Here is a 20,410-nt window from a genome sequence, read left to right as displayed (position 1 = left end):
TAAAATGATTTAACAAGAACAGGGTCCCTTTTTAATTTAATTTATATCTCAAATACAACTGTCATTAAGTGCACGGGGAGGGGAGGGAGGGGAGGGCGAGGAGGGGGCGTTATTAAAGCTCGCGCGCGGACGAGACTCGGTCAGTGAAAGTTTGACTTACCGAGAGTTTCTCCTCGCGTGGCAGCCTCGAACGGCATACATAAACCCGGAGAACATTATATATCTGCGGAGAAAGCCTGTGTAAAAAAGTAAGTCTAAACTTTGTATTCGTTCGTGTCACTCTCGCTGTTTGAAACGCGCCTGACGCGGTGCTCAGGGTCCCCACACGCGCGGACCGCTCGGGACGTTTTAAGGTCGTCTCGCACAATTATAAAAACTAACGGTTTCTGCGCGCGGACACATAAAAGCAGCCTAGACTTCTGTACTTCCGTTTGGACGACTGCGTGAACTTGTAGTACTGAGAAACTACAACCACGTGCGCGCGCCGCGGTTATTCTGTACTGAACTGTAAGCTGCCTATTTGTTCAATGTTCAATGTGCAATATTTAGACACTTTTCTTTTTTTTATTGCGCGTTTGAACGCTTTTATTAAGCACGTTTAAAGCTGCACAGCTGCTGTATGATTTCCAGATGTGAGGTGCCAGTTCAGTACAGCTGTAGCGAGTTTAAAGGGCGGGGAACGAAAACCTCTTCACACAGTTAACATACAGCAGACCTGAGAACATCTCAGCGTTGTCTGTTGGTTAAGTACAGTAAGTTTTTCTTTTTACGTGTTTCATTATTAATGATCAGTTATGACCGTTATTTGGTGGCCACAGCATTGATTCCAAGGGGTTGAGTCAAACAAGGACTTTATATTCCACATAAATGGTCAGTGTGATTATCATGTGCTCATCTCCTCATGACTTTTTTATAGCATCAGTCGAACAAGTCCTTAAAGACATGGTCCTACAAACTCTGACATCATTTGCTCACCTTCACGGCGTGCATGAAACACAGAAGACACATATAAACTAAGAAAATGATGACGCTTTCCTTTTAAGATGCATATATTGCTTGTGATGTAGTCTTTTTATAAGCTTTTATGAACGTGATTGCATCGCAGAGCTCTGTTGGATCTGCTTCTCAAATTCTTTTGCATTTCTAACAATAAGGGTCTGGTTTTGGCTGCCAAAATCAACACACACGCTCGCACACAGATGCTTGGTTGTTTTGAACGGTTGCTAGGTGGTTCTTTCGGTGATTCGAGACAGTGGAGGCGAACTAACCTATCTAAAATATCTATTTGCTGAGCAATGATTGCATGTACAGTCATGTTATTTTTCATCCCCTTCATTCTCATGCATGTCATAAGCATTGATGGATTTTATGACATCGTCAGGTGTGAGACATTTGCTTTTATTTTGATCGTGTTGCTAGGCTCTTATGCAACCGTATTGGACATTTTCACGTAAACCGAGTGGGCGACGGTAGCACCAAATTAAACCTTGTTTTGAAATAAAAATAATTTGGTGCCATCTGTGATCCCGCATCAACGCACACCGCACCGCTTCATATAAAAGCTCACTCTGAAATAAAAAATTCTCACCAGTTTTATAGATACGAAAGGTTTTGCAACTGCTTGTTTGCGCATGACGACAGACCAAAGCAGAGAAACAGATGGAGTTGTATACTTCTGTATATTCCATCCCTCAACGAAATCAGACCAAAAATGCAATATATGCAAGACATATATTAATATATATATATTAATATATATATATATTATATATTAATATATATATATATATATATATATATATATATATATATATATTATATATATATATATATATATATATATATATATATATATTAATATATATATATATATTAATATATTAATATATATATATATATATATATTTATATATATATATATATATATATATATATATATATATATATATATATATATATATTTATTTATTTATTTTTTTTCTGTGTTGCTCCCACAAAAACGTTTTTTATTCTCATTGCATTGAATACAAAAAGATCGACTTTCTGTCTAGCATCTGTCAAGCATTAACTTTTGTGGAAAAAAAGGTGGTTTGGGGACCACGAGAGTAAAGCAATGAAATATTTTTTGTTTGTTTTTTCAGTGAACTATCTCTTTAAAATCTAAATCCGGCTCAGCGGAGTAGATCTTGCGCACACATACCCCAGCTGCTTGCTCTATCTTTGGCTTCAAACCAGCTGCTGGAGACTTTAGACCTCATACACACAGTTGCAAAAGTAGACACGTACCAATCACAAAACCTCTGAGCAGTATTTTTTCATGTTTTTGGTCTCTACCATGACGCCATTAACGATTAATGATGAAAACCGTTACACTGCTATTGTTGCAGAAACCAATGCACGTTCTTAATGTAGCGTATATAAGAGGTTTCTGAGTGCAATGTAGCACTTTTTTTCGGTTTAATCTTTGGAAAGTTCGTGTTAGCATGCACGGGTCGTAGGTCACGGTGTGCCATGATTCAGCGTGAGCTGGTGTGTGAGAAAGGCTGTGGCCGGGTATCTGGAGGCACGAGGCTCAGGCGTTAGCATTCTAACCATAGCTGTCTATGTATACTTGAAGGATTCCTTCTAAACATCCATAAATCCCTGCGGCATCTCATGATACACAACACCCAGCGCAAAATGTGCTGCTCTTTAAAAGCTCATGTGACTTTTTCAGTTCAAATTAGCTGTGAGTTGCGTTTCAGCTAAACGGCAGCGTCGTGAAGATGTTCTTCCAAGTTTTAAGGATTATCTCACATAATAATTCAAACTATAACGGTTTCTGTGTGTTGCCATATATAAAGTAAATGCTGTACTTCTGTTTTGATGACTGAAGTGTGAACTTGCAGGACTGAGACACTAAAAACCACCTTTACAAGCCACAGTTATTTAGCACTGATGTAGCCTAATTGTTCAAGATGCCTTAAGGATGTTGTAATCAAGACTGATGCTTTCGTTGCATTAGAATCATTTCTTATATTTCAAGAAGCACATTTAGAGCTTGATACTGTGTGATATCCAGATGTGTTTTTGCTTATGAATTTAGGAATAAGAATAGCCACAACATATAGTATATTTATTTATTTAGAAATTGGGGTTAAAATTTTTTATTTATAATTCCATATTTTCTGTAAGAAGCATGGAAAAAAATAGGTGTAAAGAAATATTGAACTTCAAAATTTAAAGTTAGTAGTTATAGTAAACCTTGAAAAATAATTTCAAATTATTATACTGCTTCTGAATAATAACATGCTATAAAACGTAAGTTTACAAAAACTAAATGTTAAATTCTGTTAAATGCAAAGTAGTATTTTCTGAAAAATAATATTGTTAATGAAAGAAAAAATAATCACCACTTTAAAATAATAAAAAGAAAACAATGTAATAATTGACTTTAAATTAATACTGTAATGCATCAATGCTATTATTTATGGTTATTATTTATTATTATAATTTCATCATTTTCAAATTCTTAACCATTAGACTTTGATTTTGATTCAGCATGCTATAATTAAGATCTATTCTGAGAGTCTAGACAAACACACTGAAACACAAGCAAACTTGCTAAGTTGCCACAAGCCATTAGTTCCGTCTAGAAGAAACAATCGAGGCATTAAAGAGCTATCACCTCTCAGACTTGTGCCTGCAGGGCTGTAGAGATCGTGACCTCGTGATTCTTGTAGGAAATTGGGCGGCTCGAGACCGAGAATAGCTTGAATTGCTCAGTCTTTGCGCCTTTGCTTCAAACAGAAAGCGACTCATTAGGCCTCGCGAAAGTTCTCGTGACATCAATCACGAATGCATATTTCCTAATTGAATAAAACTCCTCTGTCCTGTCCTGTAACTGTAGTATCCATGGCGTACAGTCTGCAGGCTTCAGTGACCCTACAGTCATCCAGAGCTGCATAGCACAGATTCTTGGTCCGAAAACACATTCACATATACAGCTGCAGACGTGTGAGCAGAACTGTTTGACCGTTAAACGTTAATCTGACTTTTTTTAAACTAAAATGTAAATATCACCAAACATGTCATGTTAGCTGATGCGTTTAAAAGCAATCCAATTGAGGGGGCCGAGTCTGATGGAAGTCAGCAAAAGGCAGAAAATAAGAGGATAAGTGATCAGTAACATGCCATCAGTAAAATCTGATGAGAACGATATTTAAAAAAGCTGTCCGTTTAATCTCCTCTTGTTGAGAAAGAACTGCAGAGGCGTGTCTGGTTTATGTTAAGATGAAAGGAATGCATCTCACAAATGGAATTTGGTGATTGTGAGAAGTCTTGAGAAACAAAAGAAACACGTTGAGGAGATGGAGGAGAGCACGAGGCTGTTTAGAGGAAACACATGGCTCTCATTTTCAGTGTCACTGGAACGAATCCACACGCAACGTCAGCATTTCTGTTTCTTTGGATTTAATCTTTTCTGGACCAATATGCAAGTGATCGCTGATCATTTGCGAATAATCGGCGATGCATATTTAAAAAAGGCAATCTGGGGCACATCTGCCAGCAGAAGCGGTGCTGGGAAATTCCTGCATCTTTAAACAGCATGCTGAAAGTTTACGGCTCATTTCCAAATAGGCAATTACGTTAACAACGCTGTGGAGAAACACAGACGTATGGGGACTTTTTCTTTCCATGGTGGATGAATGTTTTGATTATGTAACATGGGAGAAGGTTTTATGCTAGGTTTGGAATGGAATGCTAATCTAATTAAAATGTTAGTATTATTTATCATTTATAAATACTGCTCCTACAACGCCTGAACGGATAAGCGAAATAAATATTCTGCAACTGAAACTGTAAACTGTGCAATGATTAACTTCTCTAAAGGTATTATGCAACATTGTTGCTTAATTCCATAAGTTGCATCCAGTTAATATCATATAAACCTTTATTTTGAGGTTTTATTCAACAAATTTTTTCGTTTTTTTCAGCATAAGTTTTCTTTAACTATGGCTTGCATTTATTAAGTGCATCCTTTAATAAAATTAGTATAATGATACGCTTTATTTCCAGTTCGGGTGATTATTGCACTATGATCTTACTATACTATGATCTTTCATAATGAATGCATGCGTATGCTTCTAGTTTTGTGCAAAATTAAAAGTCAGTTAGTCACATGCACAACATTGCTAGAGAACAAGGGTCTTGAGTTAACCACACTAACAAAAAAAAAAAAAAAAAAATCACACCTTGACTTCAAGCCACACTATATATATATTGCATTTCAGCGCTCTTTACTCAAGATATCATTTGCATTCTCTTTGCTTCAGCTATTAATCTTTACCAACAAATGCATTGCTTTATTGCTTTCAGATTCCAAGTCTAATTATCAAATTATTTTATATGATGTTTTCCAGGATGCCAGCAGAAAGACATTCAATCCGAGATAATGCCACCGTCGGCCGTTTCCATGGCGTTTCTGACAGTAACGGCCAGGCCGTCCCAGAGAGACACACCGAGTCCAAAACCAAGAAAGAAGAGAGCGGTTGTCGCCGCTGGTTTCGGAGAGCTTGTCCGTGTTGTTTCCGGAGACAGAACAGCTCGTACGACGTGAACGGCGAAGAGGACGTTGTGGCTCCCGGGGACGGAGAGAACGAAGGACCCGCGACTCCTCTGACTCCCACCGGAGACACAGAGCTGAGCGGTGAGGAGCTCGGGCCGAACACCGACATCATATTAGACACTTCTTTTCATAAACTCCCTCACACTCAAACTTTGTCTTTTTCTCACCAGACTTGACTCTAGCGGTGCGTTCTGTGGATGTGCTCAGCAGGAAAACCGATCGGAACAAGAAGGAGCATCACACGGATCAATACAACAGCGACCAGCTCATCATCCGCAGAGGCCAGACTTTCCAAATAGAGCTCAACCTCTCACGACCTTTCAACCCAAACACAGATAAACTTCACCTGGAGATGAAGACAGGTGAGCGTCAAACTGAATCTCAGGAAACTATATGGTCAGATTACACAAATACAGCTTTTATCTTTTATCGGCTTTAAACAAGTATTCATAGGGTATCTGTACACAATCTAGACTTTTTTTAGTTCATTACAGCTAATAAATATTTTTTTTTTAAATTATACACATAGCATTTATGAATTTTATTTATTTTTGACTCTTTTTGAGTGAAATATAAAATGACAAAATGATTAAAAAAACATTCACTTGAAAAAGCAAGGAAATCAGAAAGTGCATTTTTGTGTTGCCTTTTGCATTTTTATAACACTTATATTTTAATGGCATTTGAAATATCTTATATTTTAAATATACGAATAAAACGTCAATAAACAGCACATTTCCATTGTGACAACTTACCCCATGCCCCACCAGCAAAATACCACATATTTATCCTGTGCCAAACTTTTTAATAGACTTTGTAGTTAAAACCTCAAGGTATTTGACATTCAGAAATAAGCCCATCATGAGAAATACTCACAAGGGTAAAAGGCGTGACAACTAGCCCCGGTCTCCCACGCTCATGAACAAAACTATTATATATTGTTATTAAAATGCAGTCTTTCTTTATACTGTTTCTGTTTACTGAGTTTTACTGGTAGTTTTAGACTGGCAAACATGAGGGCAATGCTCATCTCGGGAATGCCTGTGATAAGGTTTGAAATCTCTCTCTCTCAGTAAATGAGCTCACCTCTGCTTCAGAGAGAGGAAGTGAGGGAGAGATAAGAAGGAATTCATCCCTGAAGCAATACAAACCACTTCACACTGATACAAGATAACACAACCGTTCAAACTAACTGCATGTGGTTAGATCCACAAGCCATCTTACCACAGTAAACAGTATACATACAAAGTGTGTCTTCCAATTAAGTGTACACATACTGTATGTCTTTATGCCAGTATCAAATATGAAATTCTGTCCAAGAAAGCTTTACAGATGATTAAGTAAAGTACCTCTGAAGTTTAGATTGAAAAAAAAAAAGGATATTCAGCCCAAAAGACTTATTCACGTTTCACATTTGTAAAAATTAGTTTTTGTAATTTTTATCAGTTTGCATTTACATTTTAAGTTTATTTATTTATTTACTCTGAGTTTATTTAGTTTTAGTTACTTTAGTATTTCAAATTAAATTACAAAAATGAAAAATGTTACTTTGGCAATTAGCTAAAATGAAGTACAATCAAGTTTTTAATATTTTATCTGGTGCTATCAAATGATTATTCTCAATTAATTGCATCCATAATTAACATCTTTATTTACATTTATATATCTGTGTACTTATATGTATTTTTATTATGTATATACAAATACACAGAAATATTTATTTTTTTTTATATATTATATATATATATATATATATATATATATATATATATATATATATATATATATGAATATACATTTATATATATATAAATGAATATACATTTATTTAATATATAAATGTATATATATATAATATATATTATATATATATATATATATATATATATATATATATATATATATATTTCTTAGATTTTAAAGAGTTCTTCTGAAGGCCAGATGAGACTCTCCCTTAACCGTGTGCTTCATGTCATCATTCAGGGCCGCTGCCGCAGGTGTCGAAGAGGACACACATCATCATACCGCTGGTGGACGAGCTCCAGGATGAAAGCTGGGAGGCCAAGATCGTAGAGCAGAATGTCAACAGGGTCAAGCTGTCTGTCAACTCACCCGTCAATGCTGTTATCGGAAAGTACAAGCTGACCGTCGCCACACAGTGCTTGAAGACGGGCGAAACTACCCTGCATGACCACGACAAAGACATTTACATGCTCTTCAATCCCTGGTGTGAAGGTAAGACTGACAGAGTTCCATAAAACCCCTCTTTCAGCACTGGTTAGTATATATGCAATGTAGATTTTAAACCCGGTGAAAATAGCACAAAAAATAATTAAAAATCACCACATTTCTCCAACTGTTAAAATGACCGGATGTTAGCTTGATGTGCAAACACAACATCATCTCTGTCAAGATCTCAAAAACAGACAATAAAGAGTTTCATGACCCTTCAAAGGAGTACTTCACCCAACAATGAAAATTTACTGAAAATGTAGCAATCCTCGGGGCAGGCCAAGATGTAGATGAGTTTGTTTCTTCTTAGATTTGGAGAAATGCAGCATCACTTGCTGATCAACGGATGCTCTGCAGTGAATGGGTGCCGTCAGAATGAGAGTCCAAACAGTTGATTAAAAAACATCACAATAATACACACCACTCCAGTCCAGTCCATCAGTTAATGGCTTGTGAGGAGAAGAGCTGTGTGTTTGTAAGAAACAAGTCAAGATGCTTTTAGCTTTGACCTCTCATTCCCACAGTACCCATTTATTGCAGAGGATCCAATGATTAAAAATTGAAATCTCCAAATGCAAATAGATAAAGTGCAATAAAATGAATGCTTACATGTTTATTTCTCTCTTTCCGCTAAGGCACAAGTTATGGAAATAACTTTGTCTTACCTTATGAAGATATTTTACGCTATTTTTTTTGCCATAGCTTCCTGTGTCATCAGTGCAGGGATTGCAGCATGCTAATGATTCATCTTATGCCACATTTCGGAATGCAGTGATGTGTGAAATGCGTTTGCGTAGATAGAAGATGACTCTTCACCTTCCTTTTAACCAAACTCATTCATTGACGAGAAACACGTCTAGGAAGCTGATATATTCTGCCTAAAATATTGCACAGGCATCCGTTAACGCAATATAACGCAAAGGTGCAAGTTTCCATTTGCAGCCCAGAGACTTGCGTCAGTCTTCAGGAGGAGTGAATCGTAATCTTGTGATCCAGGAGGTTTGATTACCAGCTGCTTTGGCTTTTTAGTACGGTTGTTCAATTGATTCAACAGATTCTTAATATTCCTAATATATGAATATTATAACCGTGCATTCATTCAGACTTTAAATGATTTTCATTAGTGCAATGCAATATGAAGCAATTAATTTATTCGTATGCTTTTACAAAATAGCTAATCTATAGCTGTTTGGACAACCAGTAACCGAACTGCTTTGATTCGATTCACTTAAAAGCTCATAAGAGTCATTCCCTTGTTCATATGAGACTGCTTGTGCTCGTATTAATATTTAGGAGAATCTGTACGGTTTTGATTCACTAAAAGGGAAAGATTCATTCTGTATGGTTTTGACTTTCATGATGCTGTTGCATCTGAGAAGAATCATAACTAAATAAAACAATAATAATAACAATAACATTAATATAAATCCTCGTTTTAATAAATATAAATAAATAATATTAAAGGGCAAACTTAGTTAATGCATATAATAATAATAATAAAAGAACATACACTTTTTTTCTTCTTTGATTCAAAGTGCTTGAGTTCTTATTAGTCTGATAGTTCAAAGCTAGATCTCTTGGGCGGTTTCGGGCTTTGCTCTCCTCCCTTCACTGAATGCCAGAGATGTTTTGCAAGGAAAGAGAGCTCTGCCAAGTCACCTTTCACCCGAGGGCCGTAAACCTTTTCTTTCTCTGCAAGTTTCTTGTACAGCTCCACCTCATCTGGCCATTCACATGTCAAATATTTCCTCCCTCTCCTGATGTTTCTCCCTCCTTGGCCCCTCGTTCACTCCAGGCCCCTTCCCTTCATTCTTTACTGCTTTCTTCAGCCTGTTTTGTTTAATAACACTTAATTTTTTATGCTCTTTTGTCGCTGGCTCATTCCTGTTTTGCAGAACATTGTGAACTCTAATTCTGCATGAATGTGTTTTAATTTAAGGAAGTCTTTCAATAACAGGGTGTAGCTGACTTCAACTTGACAGAACCTGATTATTTACTTAGTGGCAATAAAAAAGAATGCTTGAACAGATGCAAATGAGGAGGTTAAGGTAACCATTGTTCATTAGGTGTACATTTATGAATTGGAATATTTTTATTACCATCCATTTTTATTTTGATATGATTTGATACTTTTTTCTGTAATTTTATCAGATCTCTGCCTAATATTTTCTGGTGTTTGCTCTGATTACCTTCAAAGATGATATCATTAGGAACTAGCTTTTATTAATCAAAGTTTTTTTGAAAAGACTAACTATAAGTAACCATAATAGTGTAAAAAAAAGACTATAAAAATCTGTTAGAAATTTTTACTTTAGAAAGGAGGAAAAAATAAACATAAAATAATTCAATCTGGAAAATGTCTTCTATTTCTTTTCATTTAAATTTAAGTTTTAGTAATTTTGTTATGCTTTAGTGGATTTTTATATATTTAATTTATTTATCTTGTTAAATATAGTTTCTATTAGATTTATTTCAAGTTTAATGTCATTTTAGTACACTATAAAAATATATATTTTTCAAACTGTAAATAAAAAAAATTACATCCCCACACACACACAAACTATTTTTCTACTTTAAATTAAACTGTTTATTTTAATGTGTTACTTAACACTTTATTTGTAAAAATAAATAAATAAATAAATAACATACTAGCAATTTCAGAGTTAATCTTTCTAGATTTTTTCAGTGTACTATTTTGCCTTGGCAACAGTTTTAATTGTTTTAAATTTTTTTAAATCAAATATTTATACTTAATTCAACTTTTCAGTTAAGTAAAACCGTTTCTAATAGCTTTAGTTTTAGATATATAATAACATCTCTGTCTCAGTGCTTCCTCTTTCTGGCCTCTTTCCATTACACTTTCTCCAGCATGAGTCATTTCCGTTCATTTTGTAATCTCTTCGGTCGTCCAGTATCTCCTCCACTCGTTCTCTCTTTTTTTCCTTTTCCCGTTTGATTGCACCTCCCTCTTGTTCAGACGTGAACACCCAGATCACAGAACATTCGATGAAAACAAAACACGGCAGATTCCAGACGCCCTGCTGCGGCTCACGTTGATGACGTCGCTCTATAACGCTGCTTTCTTTTGAAACGACCCAGACTAAATCCTGGATCTGTGCGCTCATGGTCCCTCGTGACTCTCTCTCTGTCTTCAGATGACACGGTGTACATGGAGGGGGAGAAAGAGCTGAAGGAATATGTCTTAAATGACACTGGAAGAATCTATTATGGCACCGAGAAGCAGATCGGAGCTCGTACGTGGAACTTCGGCCAGGTGCGGAGATAAACAAAGCACAAAAAATAAAGCAGAATAAAGCACTTTCTCTGGGAAAAACATGCTTTTGCCAAATCCTTGGGAGAACTTGTTGCCTTATATAAGAAAAAAGCACACTGTAAACTACTTAATTGACCGACAGTAATCAAACTAAGTGTTTTACCACTACTACAAACGATCATTTAACAGCCATACATATTTTTCCTGCAATGGAACTGTATTTTGCATTCATTTAAAAAAAAAAGCTTTTAGTTTTAACGACTAAAGTACTTTTTCCATCTCATTACTACCTAAATATTGGTCTGTTATTTTAGCATCAGTTAGGAGTTAAAACACACGCTTATTTTTTTAAATTATGTTTATTTTAAACTTTTGGGAATTTTTTCATATTTTCCATATTTTTGTTTCTTGAAAACACAATTTTTAACCCATTCTCACAAGAACTGCCCACTCAGACAGGAAAAGACATCTTATAAAGCACCAAACCACACTTCATTTAGTTTTTATGTGCCGCTTCACGGTAAATCTGACATCAATTATGCCATAATTGTAGACTGGCTTGGAAAAAAAGCCATGTGATTACTGTGCTTACAAAATGGCATAAATATGTGGCAACTATGCAGCCAGAATTAAATGTTTGTTTAACAAATTTCGGGCCGTGCTTAGACTTGGGATTTTACCTAGTTGTCTCTTTCATCCAGTTTGATGAAGGCATTCTGGAGGCCTGTCTGTTCGTGCTGGATAACAGCGAGGTTCCTCCCTCAGGTAGAGGAGATCCTGTCAGTGTGGTCCGGTCATTTCTGCCATGGTGAGTGCTGCCAGATCTAGAAACACTGTTGGAACAGATCTAGTAAGGAGCGCCAGATTTACAGGCCACGACCAAAGAAACCCTTTATCTGTTTGTCCGTTCTAGATCAATTCCCCGGATGACCGTGGTGTCCTGGAGGGAAACTGGTCTGGGAATTATGTGGGTGGGACGTCTCCCACGGCCTGGAGTGGAAGTGTTGAAATCCTCAAGCAGTACCACAGAGAAGGAGGAACGCCTGTCAAATACGGCCAGTGCTGGGTGTTTTCTGGGGTCACGACCACAGGTGTGTGTGGGCAGATAACAGTCTGCGCTTCCTATTGTTTATGGCAGGAAACCTTGGAAACGGTTAGCGATTCAGGAATCCAGCTATAGGCGTATACACTTGAGAAGATAAAGGTGCTTTTTTGGCACCGATGAAGAACCTTTAACATCCACAAAAGTTTTTTTTTATCCTGCAACTTCATATGTAGACGTTATATTTCTCTGAGACTCTACACGCCACAGTTTTATGTGGATGTTCTGTAAAGAGCACATTCAGGGCCTTTCAGATACAAAATAATTGAATGTTTCAAAATGATCTCCTTGGTGTTCATTAATTAATTAATGCAAAAACACTATAAATGATCATATTTTGATTAAATCTTTTTATTGTGTGTCATAAATCAACATCTCAGGAACATGTTTTGGGTATTTCAGAGCAAAATATGACAAAACAGGATGTTGATTTCACACATGTCCTCATATCAGGAGAATTTGGGAGGCATAAATAAATAGGGAAAGAAATTATATCTTAATATTCTATTAAATACTGTATATTAATCTTGTCGATCATTACTCCCATTATTACACTTCTTTTTCCACTACATGTTGCACATGTGAACACATATAAGCAAATTCGATTTAGGTTATAGATACATTGCACATAATGATAAAACCCATTTATCAGTTTTTAACATTTCACGCATGAGAAAGCACTTGGACTAATATAATACCAGCTCAGTTCGTACAGTGTCATATGAATTCACAAATCAGCCAAATATGCTATTGTTTACAAGTGTAAGTATCTCCTGGAATCCTGAGCCGCCGGTCGCAGACTATCTTTACCGCGGTCAGAGTCCTGTGACATTCATAGCTGACCTCAGCTAACAGCTCTGTGACCACCATCAGATTTAAATACTCCCGTCATAATGCATACTCTTCATTCCACACAAAGACATTAATAGCATTTCACTCTGCGTGAGACTCATGCGTGATAGAATATATTTTAATACGCAATTTATTACATTTAAATACACCTGTAAAAATGTAAATAGCTTTTAACTTTTTAGTATATTTATTCAGTGCAAATGTATTAATATATTCCTGTAATGCACAGCTGAATTTCCAGCATTTTTTCAGTCTTCAGTGTCACATGATCCTTCAGAAATCATCCCAATATGCTGATTTGCCCTTAAGACACATTTATGATTATTTTCAGTGTTGAAAACAGTCGCACGCTTCCTTTTTCTTTTTTTTTTTTTAACTCCAAATATTTTGTTCAGGATCCTTCGATGAATAGAAATTCCAAAAGAACAGCTTTTATATGAAATATTAATATATTTTGTAACATTTTAAATTTAACTTTTGATTTCATCTTTTACATCTTTTACTTTTTTTTTTTGTAGTTAGACTTACCTCATTTGTAAGTCTCTTGTAAAAAAAAAAAAAAACACGATTGAATGTAAATGTATATTTTTTAGAAATGAAAGCGTTACTAAACGTTTGAACAGTAATGAGTATTATTTTGAATATCTACAAAAACGACTAAACTCATGCCTTCTCTCTCTATCTGTCCCAGTACTGAGATGTCTAGGTATTCCCACCCGCTCCGTAACTAATTTCCAGTCTGCCCATGATACGGATGTGTCCTTGACAACAGATGTGTATTTTGATGAGAATATGGAACCAATCCACGAACTGAACTCAGACTCTGTATGGTGAGCATTGGTGCCGTGACTGCTGTTGTATCTGTAGATCATCGCACGTCTTTCTGAACGCTCTTGTTTTCTTCTGGTGTCCTGCAGGAACTTCCACGTGTGGAACGACTGCTGGATGGCCCGCCCTGATCTCCTCCCTGGTATGGGCGGCTGGCAGGCCGTGGACTCTACACCTCAGGAGACCAGTCACGGGACGCCCGCTGCGGCCCGGCGCCTCGCCGCTATTCGCCCGGACAGGTCTACCTTAAATTCGACGCACCTTTCGCCTTCGCGAGGTGAGTCCAGACTTATCAAATGATGATTATGATTATATAAACAGCCATAGAGGAGCCATTCACATCCTTTCTGTCTAGAAAAGTCAGGTTAGATTAATACATTTTACTGCACACAAATCAAAGTGCACATTCAATAAAAATGACTTTAGAAATGGATACCAGTTTCCTTTAACCATTATATTTTTCCGCATGAGCCACTTTTTTAATAATATGAAATATACTGCAACTGTAAATTCCAAAGCATTAGACTAATATTCAAATCTAATTTTGACTCGGTATTTATTACAAATGTTGGTAATAATGAATAACACTATAGTTTGTTTTATTTCCTATAATTCCTGTTCTGAATATAGTTACATTTAAGTGATTTGTTTTTATGAAGCAAGAATTAAAATAGATATTTATAGTGTGACATGCAAGTTTGACATGTTGTGACTTATTTTCAGATGCAACTTCTATTCCGAAAAAATACTGTAATTTTATATTTGTGCAGTTGTGCTTTATTTATAAGTCTTTATTATTATTATTATTGTTATTTATAGTAATAATTTTTTTTTTAATTTCTTCAAAACCATTTCACCATATTTGAGTATTATTTCTTATATAATGCATATTATATTATATTATTTGTGTATTTTTATATAGCACTATTATAATATTTATTCATATTTAACATTTGCTTTTTTATGTTCTCTTTTTCATTCTTGTTTTAATTTTAGCTTTAGTTTTTTTTTTTTTTTTTTTTCGACTCCCACTTAGTTTTTTTTATTTTGTTATGTTTGATTTAAAATGCATTACAGAAGCTAAAAGACTTGTGGATGCTGTTAAATGTGAATGTGCTACAGAACAGGCCGGTCCTGACGTGTTCGCATTCCTTGTTAATATTTTTTTATATCATCTGCGAGATCCTGTTTAAATCCTGTATTTATCTTGACACTCTCGTCTCTTTAAAGAGTTTTGTGATTTTTTTTTTTCTTTCTGCTGCAGGTGAACAGTGATAAGATCTACTGGCAGAGGAACCTGGATGGCACCTTCAGTCAGATCCACAGCGAGAAGAAAGCAGTCGGTCACTGCATCAGCACTAAAGCTGTGGGCTCGGACGAGCGCATCGACGTCACACACCTTTACAAATATCCTGAGGGTGAGAAACGTGGGGTGACTCGGGTGACTCGTTTTGCCTGTGCCACCCAAAAATATGGAATATGGATTATTACTGTCAAAGAAGAGGCCCTGAGCAAATATTGCATAATACAACAGGAGCAATATGTACTTAATGATGAAATCACATGCTATTAAAATGATGAGAAATCTTGTAAGGGAGCGTCTCAGAGAAAAACGTGTTTTGCTAGTAGAAAAGAAAAGAGATTTTGAATGCATCTCACAAGTGTTTTTAATAAAAAAGTGTTTTTTAGTAAAAAAAACAAAGCAACTTATATTTAATTATAATTTATATAATATATATGACATAGATAAATGCATCTATATACATTATTTATGCATAAATATTGCATATATTTGCATATAAATAGATTATAAAATAAATAAATATATATATTTTGTACAGTCAATTAATTATAAATTATGGTTATTTTAATTATTTAATTATTATTTGTAATAATTGTTATTTTAATATACATTAAATACATTTTAAAAAGCAAATAGAAACATTTAATTTTATTTTGTTTTGAATTGGTTTTTAGGGTGCAATATAACCTTTCTTGGTGAGATTTATCCACACAGTCAGGAGTTAAATTCATGTTCTTAGCCGATGCTGTCTCACCAGAGCAACGCCGAGCAAAAATGATGGCTAATGCCAGGAAAAAAGCAGCCAAGAACACACAACCCCCATTTAAACCAGCGATAAATGACTTAACATTCATCTGCCGTAATCACTCAGCCTTTTCAACCAAAACACCCATAATTATCTCCAAACGAGTAGCTTAAACTTAACCGAGTTCCACCCACGGGAAACAATATGAGCACTGTCTCAGTTACTCAGCTACACAAAATATAAACAAACGAGACAATAGACTTAAAGGGAGAGTTCACCAAAATAAATCAAAATCCTCGCCCTCGTGAGTTTCTTCATTCTGCTCAACACAAAAGAAGACATTTTGAAAAATGTGGGATACATGTAGGATAAGCGTTTTTAATCTGCTACACCAGGCTCGGAGGAGGAGCGTATTGCAGTGGAAACGGCCTGCCGCTACGGCAGTAAACCCGAAGTCTACTCCAGTCCCATCGCTGAGGATGTGCGGATGGAGGTGAGGATGGAGGGAGAAGGTCCTCGCATGGGCGTAGACGCTCAGCTGAAGATCGTGGTGAAGAACACCAGCTCTCAGCCGCGCAGAACCACCCTCCACAGCCAGGTGGCGGTCATGTACTACACCGGCGTGCTGAAGGACACCGTCAAGAAGGACACGCTTAACGTGGAGCTCAACCCACAGGAAGGTGAGCTTGGCTTCGATGCATTACTAGCATCTCGCAACGTGGACTTTTACGTAATTCCAATTTTTTTCTAAACATTTTAAACCTCTTCTTTCAGTTCTGACTTTCTTCACACCATTGCAAGTTATAAACTCATATTTGTGACTTTACGTCTTGCGGTTTTTACATTCTCTCAGATTTTTACGCTTACGCCACGCAAATTGTTATATTCTTTCAAATTTCTGAGTTTAAATCTTTTTGTTTCTCATTTCTTATAAATAAACAAACAAGAAACGTTTTTAATAGTGTAAATAGAAAGTATTTTTAGTTATTGTATTTCATTTAGAAAAAAATATTTTTAATTTTAGTGAGCAATATCTAAAATCTATATATATCTAAAATCTAAAACACAAACACAGTCTCTCATTGTATGAAAAAAGGCTGGTGTGGCTTATACATAAAATACACATTTATTTGTATTGACTAGTCTTTTTATTAATTTCTAATATTAATAGAATATTAATTTATAATATAATTAAGCATGCAACATTATTGAGATCATATGACTATCATGCTTTTTCATTTTTACAAATATTTATTTCTGGATATTGTATACTTGTATTTTTAATTACATTGCTTTCATGAAAATAATAATTTCATGTAAATGAATAATCAATTAAAATAGTAAAATAATAATTTGATTATTTACAATTATTAAAATAATATTTTGATTATTTACAGTAAAATATAAAAATCACTAAAAGAATTAGTAAACAAAATAAAACATTTTCCTTTTTGTTATATGTGTTTGCATCTGATTGTGAAAACATAAAACAAGAACTCAAATTCCCAAAAATTTGGGAATAAATAATAAAATATTATCAAATACATTTGCTATGTTAAATATTGATTAAAACCTGTTTTATTTAATAAAAATGATAAATAAACAACTAAACAAATGGTGAACATTATATTTGTTTTCTTTTCCACAAAGTTCAAAGATAGGCACAATAGAGAGTGTAAGTCTCATAAGCATTGCTGATGATGTCTTTATGTCTGTTTCTCGTCCTCTAGAGAAGATCATTGAATGGGTGCTGCCTTACACACAGTATCAGAACCAGCTGGTGGATCAGGCCGCGCTCATGCTGACTCTGTCTGGACGGGTCAGTGAGACCCAGCAGGTTCTGGCCAATCAGACCAGCTTTAGGCTCCGAACTCCCGACCTCTCTATCCAGGTGAGACCTCCAGAACCCCCAGCTGCTTTTTACCACTGTGCAGTTCATTTCTCTACCGCAGTACTGCTATTGATGAATGTTTTTCTCTGTGCTAAAATATCCTGAATTTCTCATTGCAGCCTATGGGAGAGGCGTACGTGGGCAAGGAGGCGTCTGCGAAGATCACTTTCACGAATCCTCTGCCTTGTACTCTGCGTAACGTGGTCATCCGAGTGGAAGGACTGGGTCTGAGAGACCTCCATCCCATCAAAGTCGGGTAAGAGCCTCACAGTTCACCGGATCAGTCATCCTGTGTGAGGATTCCTCTCAGAACCATTTGGAAACAATCCTGAAGGATCCTAATGGAAATTTCTTACAACAACACAAAAACAACACAAAAGCACAAAGTTCCCAACAGGACTATGATTATAGAGCGGATAAACTGGCCCTGGAGGATATTTTTATATAAAATACCAAACAAGACAAGTGGAGTATCGTTGATTGTTTGCTAAATAGTTGGTTTATTACTTTAAAATTACAAAAAAGTTGCTTTGGTGATTATCTGAAGCACAAAAATGTCAAAATCGGAAAAAAAAATTATATATATATATATATATATATATATATATATATATATATATATATATATATATATAAACTTATAAAAAGTAATTGTAAAATTTTATGGTATTATTTAAAATATTAAATATTGTAAAACTATACAGTACTAAATTCATATTTAATGTAATGCATATTGTAATATAATGATAAATCAGTTCATTGCTCTTGCTCTATTAAAAGTGACAAATAAAAATTGGATTTGAAAACAAAATTGCAAAAATGAGAACTGCTAATAATTGTGTATTAAAAGGATCATAAAAACCCTAAAATATCAATCGAGTTCAGATCCTGTGCACAGTTCAGTTCACTGCTCTTATGCTCTTTCTATTGTATTGCATGTCGCATTAATCTCTCTCTCTCTTCTGTTTTGTCAGTGATGTGGGCAAACATGCTAATGTGACGGTGACGGAGCACTTCATCCCCACGATAGCAGGCAGGAGGAAGCTGGTGGCGTCTCTGGACTGCAGACAGCTGACGCAGGTGCACGGCGTGGCCGACATCGACGTTCACGAGAGCCAGTGAACTCACAAACAGTATTAACCTGGTTATTAACTACACACGCTGAGCCATTTCTACAGTCAGACATCTTAAAGAGAGAACCCTTTTTTTCACATGCAGTCGTTTCTACTGTTTACCACTAAACATTTGAAGTTTGTTTTTATGTTATTTTAGACATTATTTATTTAAAATACCGCATCGCTTTGCTTTATTGTTTGTATTAACTATAACTTGTTATCATTTGATCAAATGTTTCTGTTCGCCACTACAATATTAACGTGCTTTATCTAAAAAATGTATTTTATTGTGGATAAACACGTTTCCTATGCATTTCACTTCTATGCACCTGTAGTGCCTTATATTGCATACTGCTCACAATGATGATATTACTATGGTTGCGTTTAATGTGCCTTCCAGTAAATTATTAATATTAATAACGATGAAGCTAATGCATAATTCTGCTGTATCTTCACATAGTTTTGCCGTCACACACAAACTATGAGAACATATGAAGAAACTTACACTTCATGGAATATTAGGTTTTTATGAAGGAGATAAAAATAGTTTTGTTTGTATTATTTATATAACCTAATGTATGTCTTTTCTTAAAAAAAAAACATTTTATTAGCATTGTTTTCTGTGGTAGTCTTTTTGCGTGCACGACAAGGTGTGACTCTCTTTGTTTGGACTGGAACAACGCGTCTCGTGTGACGAGATGAACCTGATGAAGAGGTTTATTGAGAAGTCTGCTCACAACAAACAGCTGGGCGTAAATTAAGAGCGCTGCATTTCCAATTGTTTACTTCAAACTTCATTCATTCGCGGTTATCACAATGTTGAGTATATATAAATAATATATTTATTTATAAATGATGTACCTTTTCTGCATTGCACACCTGCTCTAATTTATTTCCCAGTCTGGTTTAAATAAATCAATAATGCATATGTTTGCAATGTTACGGTCTATGGTAATGTCATAATAGCATACTATTTTTTGCAGTGTGGAATCTATTGGTGGTGTATTTTCTGTATTTACCTGTCCTGAATGAACTGGGTCAGTAGGTACAGTACGCAAGACTCGATATGTGGTATCTCACAATGAAACGCACTTCATGTTTTTAATTGAACCATTTGATTAGACTGCAATACAATTGGATTAAGATCTCATATCCGCATGGCATACGGTTTCTAAAAAAAGTAAAGGCTGCATCTAGCGCCTCGTAGTGTTACTGAATTGCAATAACAAGAGAAATGAGATCTCTCTCACTAGTCTGCTTTTACAGCCTCTTTTGTGTTTATTACCAAAAGATTTCATTAAAGGGGTTTTCCTGAATGAAGGAGAAACCTTCACGGTTGTGACGTTAAAGTCATGTGATTAGTTGAAGCGTGTTCACTTTTAAAGATTAAGATTAAGAAGAAAATGTAAAAATCACAAACCCGTATTATATAAAGAGAAACAAACGCAGACACCTCTTTT

The 20,410-nt window shown here is 35.5% G+C and overlaps 1 pseudogene; it reads left to right on the top strand.

The window, feature by feature from the left end:
* The first annotated feature begins 111 nt into the window (after positions 1–111).
* On the top strand, positions 112–19,560 carry LOC122323003 (annotated as a pseudogene).
* The last annotated feature ends 850 nt before the right edge of the window (positions 19,561–20,410 follow it).

The sequence above is a fragment of the Puntigrus tetrazona genome, chromosome 2, assembly GCF_018831695.1.
Source record: "Puntigrus tetrazona isolate hp1 chromosome 2, ASM1883169v1, whole genome shotgun sequence".
Classification (NCBI taxonomy): domain Eukaryota; kingdom Metazoa; phylum Chordata; class Actinopteri; order Cypriniformes; family Cyprinidae; genus Puntigrus; species Puntigrus tetrazona.
This window is presented reverse-complemented; position numbering and strand designations above follow the sequence as displayed.